An 18,498-nucleotide genomic window follows, 5' to 3' on the forward strand; every position below is an offset into this window, starting at 1 on the left:
CCAAGCCACCCCAAATAAACACACAATTCTAAGTAAACCACTGGGTTGGTTATTCAAATACTACGGGAAATTTCCCTGTACCTCTTTCCTAACAACCACCACAAGCATGTCCTATATGGAAATTCTAGAACCATAACGTCCTCTTTCTTTTTCTTTTTCTCCTTTTTCCAGCTCCATGTTTCTTAAACTAGTTTCCTTCAAAGTCTCTGCTGTAAAGAAGTAGGCATTAGTAGAGAAAGAAAAATTTGTTTAGTGGCCATATCCCAAGCCTCAGTTAACATCTTCTTTCCTTTCTCGTTTTTTCTTAGGATGTGATATAACATAACACAACATAACATAACATAACATAACATATGATACAATATTTCTGTTACTATTATAATATAATGCCACATAGTGACTCTGAAGTTGTAATTAGTAGATAGGAAACAAAAATATACTTTCCAGGATGGGTCACCGTGATAGGGCTCACTCTCAATCTTTCAAAGTTGAGGCTATAGTTACTATAGTAACATACCATAGTCTGGATATGCTTCATATGTTGTCTCCCATGGGTAGCCTTGCCAGGTACCAGTCACCCAACAGAAAGACAAGTACCAGGCAAGAAAGGACAAAGCTCCTCTGAGTCCCTATAGCACTTTATTTGTGTTATTAATATATCATTTTATATATTATAACAGAGTTAGTTATTAATATGCCATGTCTCTCCCTAGATTATGAGCTATCTGAGGGCAAAATTCATAACGTATTTATCATTATCTGATTACCTCTTCACATAAAGCTTAGCACACAGTTGTTACCAAAAAATGTGTGTTCAATGAATGAATGTCATAAATTAAGACAACCTCTTGTAGAAGGAACCTCTACACCAAATTTGACAATCATGGCAACTGGTTGTCTTTAGAAAGGAGGGTAGGTGGAATGGAGATCTGATTTAGCTGAAAAGAAAGATGAGATAACAGGAAGTCAAAAAAGAAGAAAATGGAGAAAACAAATCTAGTTTTCTTCCAAAATATCAGCTTTATGAACTATTGAAACTCATATGTGTAGGTACACACTATATGTTTAGAAGTACCCATCATGACTGTGATAAGTCTGAAAGTCCTAGCCTTCCAAGCTTTGAGCCTAGAGAAGTGGACAAAGCTACTAATTTGAGCCAACATGTGATGAACTGGAGGAATCCATAATAGTTTATCTGTCATCTTGGTTTCATATGTCAATGGGTCCATTGAGCACAGTGAGGATCCACTGAGAAGAAATGAGAACTTAGTAGATTCCTCAAGATAAGTAGGTCTCCTGAGTGTGACATACCTGCTCCTACTATGGCCTGTTTCTCCAGCCTCCAGCATTTGAATCCAATGAATGTCCACAAGACCAACAGTGATTTCATGACAAGAAAGAAACAAGGTGCCACCTATCACGGGAGCCACAAATTGTTAGAATCACCTCATTTAGGTGAGTGTAAAAAAAAGACCTGGACAAGGAGGTATTCTGAGAAGTCACCTTAGTCCAAGAAACAGCACCAACTAAAACAACCAGGTGTGAATTTTAAAACAGGTAGTACCCAAATAACTCATAATCTTTTTATACATAAGCTCTGATTGGTGTTTTTGTTATTTGAACGTTGAATTCACCTGAAATTAGTGTGTCTTTGTTCAGACTGCTATAAAAAAATGCCATAGACCAGGTGGCTTAAACAATACATACTTATTTGTCACAGTTCTGGAGACTGGGAAGTCCAAGATCAAGGTGTCTGGTGAGATCCCTCTTCCTGGTTTGCAGATGGCTGCCTTCTTGCTGAATCCTCACATGGCAGAGACAGATCATCTCTCTTCTGTCTCTTCTTAAAGGCACTAATCCCATTCATGAGAGCTCCACCCTCATGACCTAATTACTTACCAAAGCTCCATCTCTAAATGCCACCACATTGAAGAGTAGGGCTTCAACATTTGAAATGGGGTTTGGGAGGGGATGGAAAATAGACACAAACATCCAGTCCATAGCAGTGTGTGACTAAATTAAAGGATTTCCCATACTTAGTCATCAAGAGAAGAGGGCTTTAGAAAGGTCTCTAAGATCTACTTTTGAAGCCAAGGACATTAAGAACATTAAGTCTTCCTTTGGTTCCTTCCTAAGAGATCCCATCACAATTAAGAATAATTAGAAAATAATTAGAAATAATAAGAAAATGAGCTAACAGTCTGACTTTAGCCTCCTTTCTCCAGCCTCCAACATTTGGATCCCAGTGACCATTCACAAAACCAACAGAATAATAGGCAATATACCCTCTCTGAACACAATGTCTTATCATACACAGTCTCTCCTCTCCAGAATAAAACAGGAAACATATGGATCTCAATGTTTTCAATCTTTTGCTTGCCCATGTTCAATGAATTCTTAAGGGGAATTAATCTAATGAGTAGAGTTTCAAGCCATGAGCCAAATATGATCATGGTCAAGAATAACACCTATATCCCTGGCAGAGTAAAAACTTTAAATTACTAAGACAATGGTTAACAAATAAATAATTTTCTAGGAAACTCTAGAAGAGAAATGCAAAGTATATGCAAGCTTGAGCATATTTTCCTTTAACCCTTTCCCAGAAATAAATTTATGGAAAAAATAAATTTCGAGTGTTATCTAGAGTCAGAGACAACTAAACTCCATCCATGAGAATTACCATTAGTGGCAAAATCAGCCAGACAAGTTTATTTTGCATCACTTAATGCCAGCAAACAAAACATGAACACTAAAGTGTGAAAGAAAATTCTTAAGCTGATTTCAAATCACAGGCATATGTTTGGCTGGAAAAACACATTGAGGAACCAACACTTCAAAGGAAAATCCTTTAGAAATGGAATCACTGGCACTAGACCCACAGTCTGTTAAATTGTTTGACCAAAAAGACTGCTTCAAGAATCCTCAGCTCTTTACTCCTATAACCAAAGCAGGAATATTTGGAAGCAGTCCTGAAACCATAACTTCACTTGTGACACAATCCCTTTTCCATAACTCTGGCCAAACAGTCTAACTCTCTAAGGAACCAAGAATCAAGCAACCTCTTGTTCTTGATGTATCCAAGTAAAAAGGACTTCCCAAAGGTGATTAACTGTGAAACAAATAGAATGCAAAACTACTCCACAGATGCACCACTACTTTTGATAGTCATAATATTATCAACTTTGAGTTGTTATTTTCTTGTAAGCTCATGTACGCCTTATCTTTCGGATTACTGTGTATTTGTGTGCGTGTGTGTGTGTGTGTGTGTGTGTGAGTACATATACCCACATATAAATAACAAAAGAACTTCAATTCAGGACTTAAAATCAATGACAATTTTTAAACCACTTGAGGGAAAGTTTGAGAAAACTTTTGTCTTTCACTTATTTTGTTCCACAAATCAAGTACACATTTAATTCTCTATGTTTATTGAATAAGGTTAGATGGAAGAAGGCAAATAGTAGAGGATGAGAATAAATTCCCCATCCAGACAGTCTTAGTTGGAACATAAATTATAGTTGTGAACATAAACTATACATAGAAAAGCCATTATATACATATATGCATATTTCTGAGTGTTTACATTCCTCATAAAATGAGTATAAGAGGGGACAATTCCCATATCCCTAGGTGCCAGCAGCATTGAAAGCATTTAGTAAGAGATAAATAATTTTCAGAAGTTTTTCAAAACCAATCCTTTTCCAAGTACTTTATGTGCATTAAGTTCACCTTTCATTCAGCTACAAATTAGGAAATGTACACTACCCATATACCAAGAAAGTTCTCCGTGATGCTAAGTAGTGTGAGAGTTGGTTCTACTTCTGCCGAAAGAGTTGAAGAGCAAAGGAGAACAAGGGATTATATAAGACATTCCCAACAAAGGCTTGCTCTGATTCTCCATCTCAAGGCTGGACAATGCAAAGTGATAAAAACTTCAGCTATTCTCATTACACTCCTAGGTTATCACCTCTAGGTCATCATCAGTTGCATGTCTCAGCAATTAGTTGTAAAAATGTAAACCTCTCTGACTTCTGGTTTTCAGGATTCTTGAAACTAAAAAGAAACTTACTCTAGAAAGAATGAAGATAAAGACTAAATGGCAAATGAATGAGTTATCTAGCAGATACTTTCTTCAGTTGAACAGTCGTAACCTTGTCTTGTTTAGTAAACCTCAAAAGAAGATCTCACATGTCCCCTCTTCCTTGCCCTATCTCTCTCCATCACCCTACACCACCCCCGAGTTGGAATGAATCTCATCCTTCTTTATGTTCCCATAACATTTTGTTCAAATACTTATCACATCCTGCTATAGCTATACCATAATTGCATGTATGTCTGATCTCCCCCACTGGATAGCAAATTGGCTGAGATCAGAGAATAGGTTTCATTTTACATTTTTTTCTCTCCAGTGTGCTTTAAAATAAATGTTTGTTGGATTAAATCAAATTGAAAATAATTAAAAGTACTTCAGATAGTTGAATCCCTACTGCCTGTATAGGATATTTATCATGAAGTTGAAAAATGTCCACATGTGAAGTCTGTAGCAAAAATTGTGGGAGTAGCAAATGAACCAGGAGTATGACAGATTAGGAATTGCTTTTTTTTTTCTTAAGAAGGACATAATGGGACTTCCCTGGTGGTCCAGTGGTTAAGACGCCATGCTCCCAATGCAGGGGGTCCAGGTTCGATCCCTGGTCAGGGAACTAAGATCCCACATACCACAACTAAGCCCCTGCACCGCAACTACAGAGCCCGCATGCTCTAGAGCCTGAGTAAACCACAACCAGAGAATCCCTCGCACCGCAACAAAGACCCAGTTCAGCCAAAATTAATTAATTAATTAATTTTAAAAAAATTTTAAAAGGACATAGTATTATATTCAGAAGCCAAGATAAGCATCCTGTTATCCAGGTGAATGAGAATCTATTAAAACAGGATTGCATAGGGCCCTTCTGAAGTAAATGGGTACAAATACAGAGAAAGAGTTTAGAGCAGGAGTTAAGAATAAGGACTCTAAACTTAAAGGGTCTCCCAATGGCCAATTTGGGGAATATTTGAGCAACAAAATAAATAATTATAGTAACAGATATAACCCATAGAATAAAATAAGAACTGATGTAGTCTCTACTGATATAAATAATGACAGCCCTTCCTTGCAGTAGAATTCCACTAATAACTGTAGAAGAAATGGTGGAAATAGAAAATCACCATACAGCAAACACCACCATTAGAACTGTTTCAGGCAAGTATCGTTAATAGATGCTAAAATTCAGGGCAAGAGTATGATGAGAAGCAGGAAATTTACATGGTCTCAAAATATCATTTGACAGCAAATGAATGAGACTTCTTTAACAAATAAAACACTACATCCAGTGAGTGGTCCTGTAATATTGTCTTGAAAGACTGTATATACTTACTCCTGTTTGGTATATTTTTTAAACTACAATTTCAAGTGTAAAAGGCAAAAATGGTATATTTTCAGTGGAGAAATCTGGCAGACACCACATTAACCAAATGATCAAATTTAACATCACCAGTGATGGACAAATCAAAATTATATGCCTCTGATATGATTCACAACATCACTTCTACAGCATTTTGGCAAAAAAGGCAAAACCTGAATTTAATCATGAGGAAATATCAGACAAACCCAAATTGAAGGCCATTCAATGAAATAATTGCCCAATACTCTTAAATGGTGTCATGGGCATAAAAGATCAAAAAAAAAATTATCAGGAACTTCCTAGATTGGAAGAGACACTACAACTAAATGCTTGTGTGAGTTTGACTATGTTAGATTCCTCGTATAAGTGGTATCCTGTAGTATTTATCTTTCTGTGTCTGGCTTAATTCACTTAGCCTAATATCCTCTAGTTTCATCCATGTTTATGCAAATGGCAGGATTTCCTTCTTTCTCGTGGCTGAATAACATTCATACATATGTACACACACACACACACACACACACCCCACATTCTCTTTATCTATTCATTAGTCAATAGAGTTAAGTTGCTTCCATGTCTTGGCTATTGTGAATTATGCTGCAATGAACATGGGAACGTAGATATCTCTTTGAGATACTGATTTCATTTCCTTCAGGATATATACACACATTTGCTGGATCAAATGGTAGTCCTATTTTTAATTTTTTTTTTTTTTTTGGTACACGGGCCGCTCACTGTTGTGGCCTCTCCCGTTGTGGAGCACAGGCTCCGGACGCGCAGGCTCAGTGGCCGTGGCTCATGGGCCCAGCCGCTCCGTGGCATGTGGGATCTTCCTGGACCAGGGCACGAACCCGTGTCCCCTGAATTGGCAGACGGACTCTCAACCACTGCGCCACCAGGGAAGCCCTATTTTTAATTTTTTGAGGACTCTCCATACTGTATTCCAGAGTGACTGCACCAATTTATATTCCCACCAACAGTGCACAAGGATTCCTTTTTCTCCACATCCTTGCCAACATTTGTTATCTCTTGTCTTTTTGATAAAGCCATTCTAACTAGTGTGAGGTGATATTTCATTGTGGTTTTGATTTGCATTTCCCTGATTAGTGATATCGAGCACATTTTCACCTGTAGGCCATTTGGACATCTTCTTTGGAAAACTGTCTATTCAGTTCCTATGTCCAGTTTTTAATTGGTTTATTTGGTTTTTCGCTACTGAGTTGCATGAATTCCTCATAGTTTTTGGATATTAACCCCATATCAGATAGATAGTTTGCAAATACTTTTTCCCATTCAAAAGGGTACCTTTTTGTTTTGTTGACTGTTTCCTTTGCTGTGCAGAAGCATTTTAGTTTGATGTAGTCCCAACTGTCCACTTTAGTTTTTGTTGCCAATGCTTTTGGTGTCATATTCAAGAAATCATTGCCAAAACCAATGTCAAGAAACACTTTTCCCCTATGTTTTCTTTTAGGAGTTTTATGATTTCAGGTCTTATGTTTAAGTCTTTAATCCATCTTGAGTTAATGTTTGTGTATTATGTAAAATAAGGATTCAATTTCATTCTTTTGCATGTGGATATCCAGTTTTTCTAATACCATTTATTGAAGAGACAATCCTTTTTCCATTGTGTATTCTTGGCATCCTCATCTAAGATCAGTTGACATATATGCATGGGTTTATTTCTGGGCTCTCAATTCTTAATGACTTCATACTTTTCCAAAAATTCAGCCTCCCCTCAAAAGTTATTCAAAGAGATATGCTACAGATTTTAAAAAAACAATTTCCATGGCATTCCATAAATACTTTAATAGGTGAATTGTTGAAATAAGTAGATGGTTTGCCAGGAAAAGCACTTTGAAGCAACCATATTTTAGATATATAGATTCTGAATTAAGTGTTTTAAAAATCAGATTTTAGACATATTTTATCTCTGTTATAAGCAGCAAACTATGAACCAGATGAAGAGCAGTTTCTGTCTTTTTGTACTGGCAACATACAATTGCTGTTCTTTATTTGATTTGAAGATACATACATAAAATCTACTCCGAAACATTTTCAAAGCAAGTATTTCTTTTTATGTTTCAGTACATTTAAATTAGTATTTTGTTTTTGTTTTTTGGGTTTTTTGTTTGTTTGGAGCGTTTGTTTTTATTGTTTTGTCTTGTTTTGTTTTGCCTCTAAAAAGTGTGCAGTACTTCTTGGGCTCACTAGCAGGACTCTGGAATTTCACAAAACCTGAGGTGGAAATTACAATCCTGAACTAAGGACTGTAACACACAAGATTATGAAAAGTCTGGCATTATTTCAAGTCAGGATTTTCTTCCATATCCAATTTCACCCAAAGTCAAGCATTAGTCAGTCTTCACCTTTCATACAGCAGAAAGGAGATTTGATTAATATGATTTCTTTATAGAAAAATCTAAGAGGATTAAGGCACAATGATATAGGGAATGTATGCCCTTTCTCAACATGACATTCTTCAGCACTATATAGAGGTCTGAACATCTTTCTAGTCATTAGATTGTTCACACTAGCTGCATGTGAAAGAGAAAAAAATCTATCATGGGGGAAAACTTCCATTTTTTTCACATTTTAGTTTCCACCTCACGAACGGCTCAACAAATCTGGAGGTTGGTATTGATTTCATTCTATAACTAAGCAGGAAAGTGCATCTTTCAAGCAAACATTTGCAGATCATTTCCCCTCATCCATCCCACCCCTGTTTTGGGGGTTATGTTTTGTGATGGTCTCCAAGGAAAAAAATTAGAACCTTCTAGATGACTTCTGTACTCAGTGAAGCACAATGCAAAATATATCTAATTGGGGTGATTTCCATTAACTATTTTCCATCTGTACATTCTGAAAATCCAATACTAACCAGGAGGCATGATTTTCTGCTTTTCTGATATGAGGAAATGAATTCAAACCTGGTTAAAATATATATTTATATATATAAATTTTATATATAAACATATATATGAATATAAAATGTCATCTCCCACTTTTACTTTATATATGTTTGTGTGAATATATATATATATATATATATATATATGTTGAGAGAAAAAGAATAAAATTAAAATACCTTTCCCTAGACCTTCTCAACTTCCAGAATATGGGTATTATACTCCCACTGCTTTGCTCAAATGCAGACCATTTGAGAACATGATAGATGAGGGAGTAAATTACCTTCAATAGACCATTTCCAAGGTTGTTTTCTCCTTAGACTATCACATGTCAATTTGATGGATATGAATCTGAAGATTCAGTTACAATAGAAAGGGCTACAGGGTCAGAATTCACTGTGCAGCCTTCTTTGTACATCTCAGCAGCCCAGCTAAGACACTTCAGTGCTCACAACTTAAAGAACCCCTACTGTACCAGTCAGGGCCCTCTTGATCCCATGCTTCTCTTCAGAAATCTGACAAACCATGCAAGGCTACCTAAACAGACACGAAACTTACCTTAGTTCTGGGGGCGGGGTGGGGAGGAGGAAGCAGATAAACTTCGTATTTAACATCCATATGCTCAAAGGCAATTTATACTTTATATGATGACACAAACACATAACTCCTGACTTTGAAAACAAGTTTTAAAGTAGGCTTTTTACCTGTTTTAATAGTCTTTACAGCAAAGTAGAATATAATACTGTTATGTTAATTAGTCAGTTACTCCTACTACTGCTAGTTTTGACACATGAATCCTAGTATAGGTCAAATAGAAAAAAAAACTATAATATAACTCATCCTAGAAAAAGTAATGTGCTTACTTGAATAGAAGGGACTCACTAAAACTCAGTATCTGTTCTTAAGTAAAACCTTAAGTTTTTGTTATTAATATCACAAAGAAAAGATATATAAAACCAAGAGTTAGCATATTTAATAGAGAAACAATGAGTCAAGGATACCCAATGCCCTCACAATGCTTTCCTAGTAGGTTGAACCACATGAAATTGAAGGCCAGAAACAGTCAAATATCAACAATTTCATATGTTTCCATATAATACTTAATACTTTACTATAATACAAGTTAGATCTAGAATCTATCCACTTCTCCCTATTTCCACCACCACCCTAGTTGAAGACATCATCTTTCATCTGGAAAACTTCAACAGCCTCCTAACTGGGCTCCCTGCCTCCACCCTCTTCTAGAATTTATTTTCTCTTCTATAACTAGAGTGGTCCTTTTTTAACTTTTTATTTGCTTAACACACATACATAAAAGTGCACAAATCATGAACGTACAACTTGATGGATTTTCACAAACTGAACACATTCATGCAACTAGTGCCCAGATCAATAAATAGAATATTCACATAAATGGACTCATACAATGTGTTCTTCACTGCATTTGGCTTTTTTCACTCAACACTGTACTTGGGTTGGCTTGTTGTTTCATGCTATTGTGTGTAGCAGCAAATCGTTCATCCTCCTTGCTGTAGAACATTCCATTGTATCAGTATATCACAACTTATTTATCTATTCCACTGTCGATGAACCAGAGTGACCTTTTAAAAATGTAGATAAGATCAGGTAATTTCCCTAATTAAAACTCTTCGCTTGCTTCCTATTGCATTTAAAAGATCGGTAGCCTTTACCATGGTGCTAGCCCACCTCTGCAATTCACCTTACCACACTCCCAGCTTCTCTCTCTAACCCCATGGCTCTAGCCACACAGTCCTTATTTCTATTTCTTTTCTCTGTTACATACTAAGCTCTTTCCCAGCACAGAGCCTTCACACAGGCTAGTAACTTTCTGGAATGTTTTCCCTGACCACAACCATCACATCCTCTACCCACCCAAATCAAGGCCAAATTTACAGGGCTGGCTCTGACTCAGCTTATAAAGAAGTCATCTTTTCAAACATGCCTTCCTTAAACTCTTCCTTGGAATACCACCTTACTCTATTCTATACCACCCTGTTTGTTTCACTTTGACCTTTCACTTTATTTCACCTTGACTTTTCACTTTAGCTCTGAGAGGAAAATATTAAGGGTGAAATGCCTACATTATTGAGAGCAGAGAGAAATACAATTTGGTTATTTTTAAATCACAGCTCCAGTGAGGGCGGGGGGGGGGAAAGGAGATTTAATATCTAGGTTACAACCAAATCTCAATTCATGAAATCAATTCAATCAATTTAATAGAAACATCATTCTAGCTGGTTATATAATCTACAGCTGTTGTTTTTTTTTTAATGGTTAACAATTTTTCACTTTTCACTATGTTGCTTTGGCATCATAGCCAGTTAATATCAGAATTACAGGCTCTGATGGTCCGCAACTAGAGAAATGTTGGGACCAAGGTCTTGTTATTGCAATCTCCAAATTCCTAACTAAACTTTTAAGGTGCCCTGCAACACACCTCATGGGAGTGTTCCCTGTAGGCCAAGTGGCACCAACTCCCCACAAAACCATAAACAAAGAGTTCCAAGAACAAAATCACTCCATCTGAAGAAAGGGAGGTTTTATACGGAAAGCGTTTACAATGTTTTCTACAAAGGTACAAAATGTTTCTATGAAGGAAAATGAAGCAAAATTTTGACTTAGCTTTCCAAAACTAAACTAGAATTTTCAATGAACCAACTAGAGAAAGTAAACCAGTGCATTTATGCAATTTGCAAGTCCTGGACACTTCTAATTAAGCAACGAAAAGTGGTATGTTTTTTAAAATGTAATGTATTTTTAAAGGGTCATAGGGAAATTAAATGTGTTCAGTTGGGTTTAACTTCTTCATGAAATAAGCTTCTTATTCTGGTAAGAAATGGGTCATAGCAATAAAAGTGTGCTGTAAATTCAACTTGATAAATGAGAAAATGAATTCCTCAGGGTAAGGCCTATTAAAGGAATATTTTAATTTAATCATGCAATGAATATTTTTGAGAAGCTTCTATATATGCAAGAAACCTGCCTTATATATTTTAATGAGGTAAAACACAGTATTAGTTAATATAGTAATAGTTTATTCTATTACCAACTTCTCAGCCATAATAGAAAAAGATCAAATATAACGAAAAAAATGTTAAACCCATATATGAAGATGCCAGCTTCCAATATTTGCTTGTAAACTTCAAAATTCAACATGTTACACCCACAACTTAAAGGCATGTACAGAGCATTAGTCATTTCAGTGAACAGAAAAACAGCCTGCTTCTTTGACATAAAATGTGATATGATGCCACCTTATGGTTGAAAATTAAAAATGATGATAAACAATAATTTTTCAGATATACCTTCTTAGATCCCTGGGGGCGGGAAATGGTGTGTACTACTAAATCTGTAAAATTCACAAATCTAAATACATACAACCAACTTAATCCTGGGAAGAAAATATAAAAGGGTTACAATGGAAGTGTGCAATATCTGACACACAGGAAGACTGCATTTTGTCAAGGGGGTCTGCTCATCTGTCTGCCTATTCTAGGTATTTTCATAGCAAATGTCAGTTGGGTTTTCGTAGTTCAAATAGCTGTTCTTTACTCCCAAGTTCAAAAAACAACAAAAATATACAGTGAAACCAAGTGAAAAATTTTGGAATTAACCACTTTTAATTTACTAGATATTAGGTTAAATGATATGAAAGTCCCAGTTCTGTGGATCAAAAATGGTCAAATATTAGAAATTTTATATCATTCTTTGCATGGTAAGCTTAAGCATAAATGCAAATTTAAGGAAGTTAAAAAATAAACAAATATAACTGTAATATTAGTCCAATACTAAGTGTCAGTTGCTCCCCACTGGAGAAACGGGGCTTGGTCCTTCCCATGTGCTCTTCATCAACAGCACTTCTCTGTGGCTACTGATCTTCTTGGGCCCTATGTACTTTCATATCCTCCACTGATCTATGATTCACTTCCTTGTAAGCATTGCAGACATTTCTCACTCAGTTTACAATAGCTCAAAGTTCCAACTTTAAAGATGAGCATCACTATCAACCAAATTATTCTAGTCCTAATTAATTGTTTTTATTTACTGTTGAACAAATCCAAGAATTTGGGGAAATGCATATCTCCTTCAATGCTTATTTAATAAAATGCTGTTTCCAAAATCCTTTGTCATTGCAACATTGCTGTAAAGCCTCAATGGTTCCTAAGAAGAAGAAGTACTTTCTGGCCTGAAAGCTACCAGAAAAGGCTCTCCTTTTATTTGAAAGTTATTTCTCCTGTTATGCTATCAAATATTCTTCTTCCTTCCCCTTTCTCCAGCAATGGTAGCTGTGGTTAAAACTCTCCAGTGGCTTTATAATAGAAATTTTCAGTGCTCAATTGTTGACTCCTTATCAGATATGTAGATTATTCTATCTTAGCAGTAAATTTTTAGAAAATGTTATAGGAAAGTGATAGAAACAAACCCACTTGCAGACAAGGCTCTATTTAAGGGATACTCATGCATATAGAACTACTGTAAAATTCAAGAAATCAAATATAAAGTGCTAATATCAGGGGAAACTGGATAAAGATTATATGGAAACTATCTGCATTATCTCTGCAGATTTTCCATACATTTAAAATTATTCCAAAACAAAAAGTTTATTAAAAAAAAAAGTGCAGGGAATCAGAATCAAAGTCACAGGTAATTTATCTTCTCTCTAACCACTTTACCAGATTGCGGTCTCTTTTCCTCCTTTGCACATTTACTTATGTATCTCACATACACAGGATCCTTTACATCTGCTAAGAGATTGGAGCTGTCACCTTACTCCTGAGGAGAAAGGCCAGCTTGGTGGCTGCTGGTTTGAAGTTCCCTGTTCAAATGCCAATGTAGATAGAGACATGATTGCTCTGAGAGCTAGGCCAGGTCACTTCCCTCTCTGTGATTTCCTTTTGTCTTATGCCTAAAGAGACAGATAATTCTTACCTCCCACCTCTACCAGAAAAGGAAAGAAAGTTAAAATGTTTATCTGAACACATTTTTTTTAAAGTAAAAACACTTTTAAGTGCCAGTTTCATACACAATACAGAATATTAATATCTACTGGTTTTGTCAGCCTTAGATAGTAAGAACCTCAGGGCAGATCCTGCTTGTTGAATCACAAGAGATACCCGAGTCCTTTCACAAATAATGATTCCAATACTTAACTCTAAGGTTTTGTTTTGTTTTATTTTTTTGCTGTACGCGGGCCTCTCACTGTTGTGGCCTCTCCCATTGTGGAGCACAGGCTCGGGACGCGCAGGCTCAGCGGCCATGGCTCACGGGCCCAGCCGCTCCGCGGCATGTGGGATCTTCCCGAACCGGGGCAGGAACCCGTGTCCCCTGCATCGGCAGGCGGACTCTCAACCACTGCGCCACCAGGGAAGCCCAACTCTAAGATTTTAATCCTGAAATTTAGGATTCCTATATAGTTGCTTCTGTAGTATATCAGTATTAACAATGCATCCATTCTCATTTCCTAAATATTTCTTTTACTTCTAATAGAGCACAAAGATCTCAAAACTCTGGTTTTGTAACACTGCTTACATCCTGAGAAAGGACTTGTGCCCAGAATCATATAATAACACATAGATACCTACTCAAGGACCCACTCGGACTCTCCCATTTGGCTGCCATTTCACTCCTGCCTCTCTCTGCGTTTAACCTTTTGTCTCCTTCAGAGCAGTTAGCAGAAGCCACAGTATGAGGAATGGGGTTCTTAGAAGCCGCTGAGATCAAAAGGGTCCACCCTGCATGAAGAGCATTTCTCTCTTCCTGGGCAGTTTCTGCTACTGCTGGGGAAGGGCGACGGGGGAGATTTTTCTATTAATTCCAAGCTGAAATCTTCAGAGTAGGAATTTAGAAGTTTCACAACTAGAAGAAATGCATAACTTAATGGTTACAGGTGATGTACACAGCCTTCTGTGTTAAGAAGAGAGGCAAAGCCTAAAGATTCTTACCCCAAGTGGAGTACCACGTAAACTGTGTATGAGGAAATCTGTTGAACAAATGTAGCTGCCTACCCTCCTCTACCTTCTGACTGCAGATTTGCTTTTCTTTGGAAATGATAGACCTTTTCTTTCCTACAAATCCAGACAAAATATCATTGAGCCTCAAGAACTGAGAAATCCCCCTTGTCACCTCCTAGAGTCCATACCAACACTTTGCATCTCCAAGGGACAAGTCACTCCTGCTTTCCAGAAAATACCCCAGGGCAGGGGGGCGCAAAGAGCAGAGAGGGCCTCCACCTTAGATGAAAGAGAAAATCTCCGCCCACCCCTTGGTCACCTTGCTGGCTCTGCAACCTTTCCAAAAACATAGTGAGAATTATCAGTATATGGAGGGACCTGAACACAATCAGATTTTAGAGATCTGACAAAGTTCAAACATATGAAAATTTAGAGCTACACTGCCTAATACGGTAACCAGCAGCCACATATGGCTATTTAAATTTAAATTAAATAAAATTGAAAATTCTGTTCCCGAGTCACACTAGCCACTAGTGGCTATTGCGCTGGACAGCCCAAATATGAAGCATTTCCATCACTGCAGAAAGTTATATTGGGCAGCACTGATATAGATGGTACAGAGAAGTACATTTGGACTCTTAAAACCCTGGTATCTCATCTTTAATTCCTTTGAGTAAACATGCACTGAGTATTTATTTCATGTAAGACATAGGAAAAAAGTGCAATGAAGCATACAAAGATGAATATGATGGTAACTGGGCACTGGGAGCTTACATTTGAGATTTAGAAATATACATATAAATAACTACCTATATTGTAAGACAGAAATATGTACTATAACAGAAGAACAAGCAAATTACTGTGCTTAGACAAGCAGAGAAGGATAAAACCCTTTCACACTCATCTTTGGTAGTCCCAGGATTCCAAGATAACAAGCACTGCCCTGATTTGGAAATTGCACATTTCCATGCTGTCAGCTCCATGTAAACAACATTTGAATGCATTCCATCAAAACTGACTTGAAAACTTGTCCAAAATAAAATATTCTTTGGTGAGAAGATGTAAGAAACATAAGAGGTACCACATGCTAATGGAAAGAACATAGGATTCAAAGTGAGAAGAGCTGTTTGAGAGCTAGCCCTATTTTTACAAGCTGTGTGACCTTGGGTAAGCCACTAACTTCTCTGAGCCTCAAGATCTTCATTTTCAAAGTGGGGGAAACAATTCCTACCCCATCTGTCCCATAAGCTACTACTGTAAGAATAACCATGATAATGGAAACACCTCAGAAACAGTAGAATGTTGTATTATTATTATCATTGAAAAGTGACATGAAACTTTGGAGGACATATAAATCCATTGCTGGCAAGTAATTTTGGACTGCATGTGGAGGGTTCAAATTCTGCACAAGGAATGATACAAAATTCTGAATCTGTAAATCTTTATCTAGATTTAAAAGCAAAAATACATACTCCCCATCATCACACCTATCTCTTCTACTGGGGTCATGGCCATGGAAAATTCACTGCATCTTAATCCCAGAGGACAATTTGCCTCATGCCAGCATGAAGGAGGCCATGGCACTGATGGTGAACTTACCTTGAATGATGAATTAAAATTTTCCTGACTAGGACAAATCAACAAATGAATGGGAGAGGTTTGTTTGTTATGGAGAATAGAATGGATCAGTGGGATCATTGCTACAATATACAAATGGAAGAAAATGAGGTCTTGGAACAATTGCTAGATATGTGCTCTGTTGATTTCACGAGGAATTTTAATAAGAATTTCACACTTTGTAACCACAAGCCTTTGAGTCTGTTGGTGAAAATGCTAAATGCTTCTGTAAACGTAAAATGACACCACTTTTACTTTCCTGCAACTCCTGGCAATAGCATGGGATGATTTCTTTTTCAGCAGAGTGTGTGACTACATTGGGTTTTTTTCCAGATGTGTAGGGAATGGTTTCAATTACCTGGTGCCATGCCTTAATTTCTGAGCACCCCCTCGAACCTATTGGGTTTGGCAACTCCAGTAAAAGGGTGGAACCATGGAGGGGGGCTTCCAGCCATCCAAGCTATGGTTTCACCATGCTCACCATGTAGCTGGCACAGACTCACATACAGTAGAATGAAGTGCTTATACTGGGATGCAAGGCCCTGAATAGCATAAATTTTCAACAAGGAGGCCTAAGGTTAAAATAATAAACTTCAAATGATGTATGCCACATGTGACATTTTGGCTCCAGACGTAACAACCCAAACCAAGGTCTTTTGCTTGACAATTCCAAAACAATATTACTCTCCTAGGTTTCTGATTTTGATTTTGCCTCAATTGCTCACAGATTACACTTTGGCAAACTTGGAGACAACATAGTACTGTTTAAAATGCATATGCCGGGAAGCCTGCAAGATGATCTGCACTAAATCATCCCTGAATTCTTCGTTCCTGTGGTCACTTAACCATTTCCACAAATATGGCATGGACTTTTTCTTCTGGAGGAAAATTTGAAATAATCGCTCTAAGTAAGTAGTACAGTGAACTCTCCCCCTCCCCAAATAAAACTATAGACATTTGTTCTAATATAATTGGCCATTTATCCCGGATCTCAGCAATTTATAGCTCAACTGTCTGAAACTGAAATCACAACATTTTAATAGCAAATTATAGACTTATCAGTCACAGAAAAGTCCGGAAGTGGGCTCCAAAAAGGCCAAACTTTGGTATGCATTTCATAACCTAGTTGAAAGGTCCAATAGTCTTTGCATTTCTTCATTTTGAAGTTATATTTTTAAATTTTGAAGATTTTGAAGCACATATTTTATCTTGAAATGCTTCAGCCTTAATGTCCTTAAGTTCAGGAGTATAAAACAATCATGGAAATAACCATTATTTAGTTTTCTCTTCTATCACCTTATCTTTCTGAGGAAGGTAAGCTATTGATAACTTTCCCTTGTTACATTATAATAAGGCTAGTATGAGACCCAAGATCACAAAAGCGATTAGTAATGAAAACAATGGTAGTATTTAGGGACTTGAAGGTGACCTTATCTGAAAATACAGTGATGAATTTTTCCATACTTTAGTTGAACTACATAAGCATAGGTAAATTCGTAATAAAAGTACTATATAATACAATAGTAAAATATTAAAAGAGCAATGAGAAACTCAACCACACTGTTTCTAGATCACAGAGTAAATGCATGCTAGGTGGCTAAATATGGTTTTTTTTTTCTTTAAAGCTCTTCAGAAAAACTACTTAAAGGCAAAATAATATATCAGTGGGGCACAGGCAGAAGTGGAAAAATGCAAATCAAACGTAATCCAAGTATATACAGATAAAAGCTAAAGGAAGCAATGCACTCTGGGAGAAAAGCCAAAAGGAGTCAAATGACCATAAAATTTCAGAGCTGGAGAAACCTGGGAGCTTACCTATTCTACCCCAGTATTTTACAAATGAGGAAAATAAGGCTCAGAAAAGGAATTAGCCTAAACTGAGGACAGGGATAGCATCACAGTTAAGTCCTCTCCTCCTATTCAACCAGTGCTCATTCTACTAGACACTAGTCTTTAGTCCCATTTCTGGCCAGGACACTTAATTGTCCGTGGGTGACAATGGACAAATCACAAAATCCTTCCATACTTCTGATTTCTCCTCTGTAAAAGCAAGATAATATCAACTACTCCATCGTCTTTATTAGATGATTGTACAATATTATTATATAGACAATTAGCATAATAAAGTTACATGCTCAAAAGAATGAAAAGACAAACATCAAAGTAGTTTGTTTTTTAAAGATTATTTGAAGTTACAAATGGACAGGAAATTCTCAAAGTTCAAGGCCCTAAAGAAGGCTAGAAAAAAAAAAAAAAAAAGAAGGCTAGAGTCAGTATATCCACCGACCAGTCATAAAACAAAGATGTTTTATCTTCTTTCAAATGCTTTTCCAAAGTTATCCAAGTCAAAATGATCATGGAGGAGAAAAGAAAATCATGGCATCTGAATTAATAGGCATTAGACACTTGAAACATGGAACTGCAATAAATGAGCAAATTTAAATTTAGGAATTTTCCTTTTGTGTTCTCCTCATAGTTATTCATGATACAGGTAATACAATTTGCAAGCAAAGATAAACATTCTACACTGATGCCAGTAAACATTCTTTGTAGCAAAAA

The 18,498-nt window shown here is 36.7% G+C and overlaps 1 protein-coding gene and 1 non-coding gene across 2 annotated transcripts in view; one reads left to right on the top strand and one right to left on the bottom strand.

Moving 5' to 3' along the window:
- The window catches only part of MTERF1 (mitochondrial transcription termination factor 1), a 508,137-nt gene that overhangs the window by 418,382 nt on the left and 71,257 nt on the right, over window positions 1–18,498 (bottom strand). The window lies entirely within an intron of this gene.
- On the top strand, window positions 4,631–4,703 carry TRNAW-CCA (transfer RNA tryptophan (anticodon CCA)). Its single transcript has one exon. It is a non-coding gene; the product is annotated as a tRNA-Trp (tRNA).

Source organism: Aethalodelphis obliquidens, unplaced genomic scaffold (assembly GCF_003676395.1).
Source record: "Aethalodelphis obliquidens isolate GAN/ISIS:26980383/991018 unplaced genomic scaffold, ASM367639v1 scaffold5, whole genome shotgun sequence".
In the NCBI taxonomy this organism is placed as follows: Eukaryota; Metazoa; Chordata; class Mammalia; order Artiodactyla; family Delphinidae; genus Aethalodelphis; species Aethalodelphis obliquidens.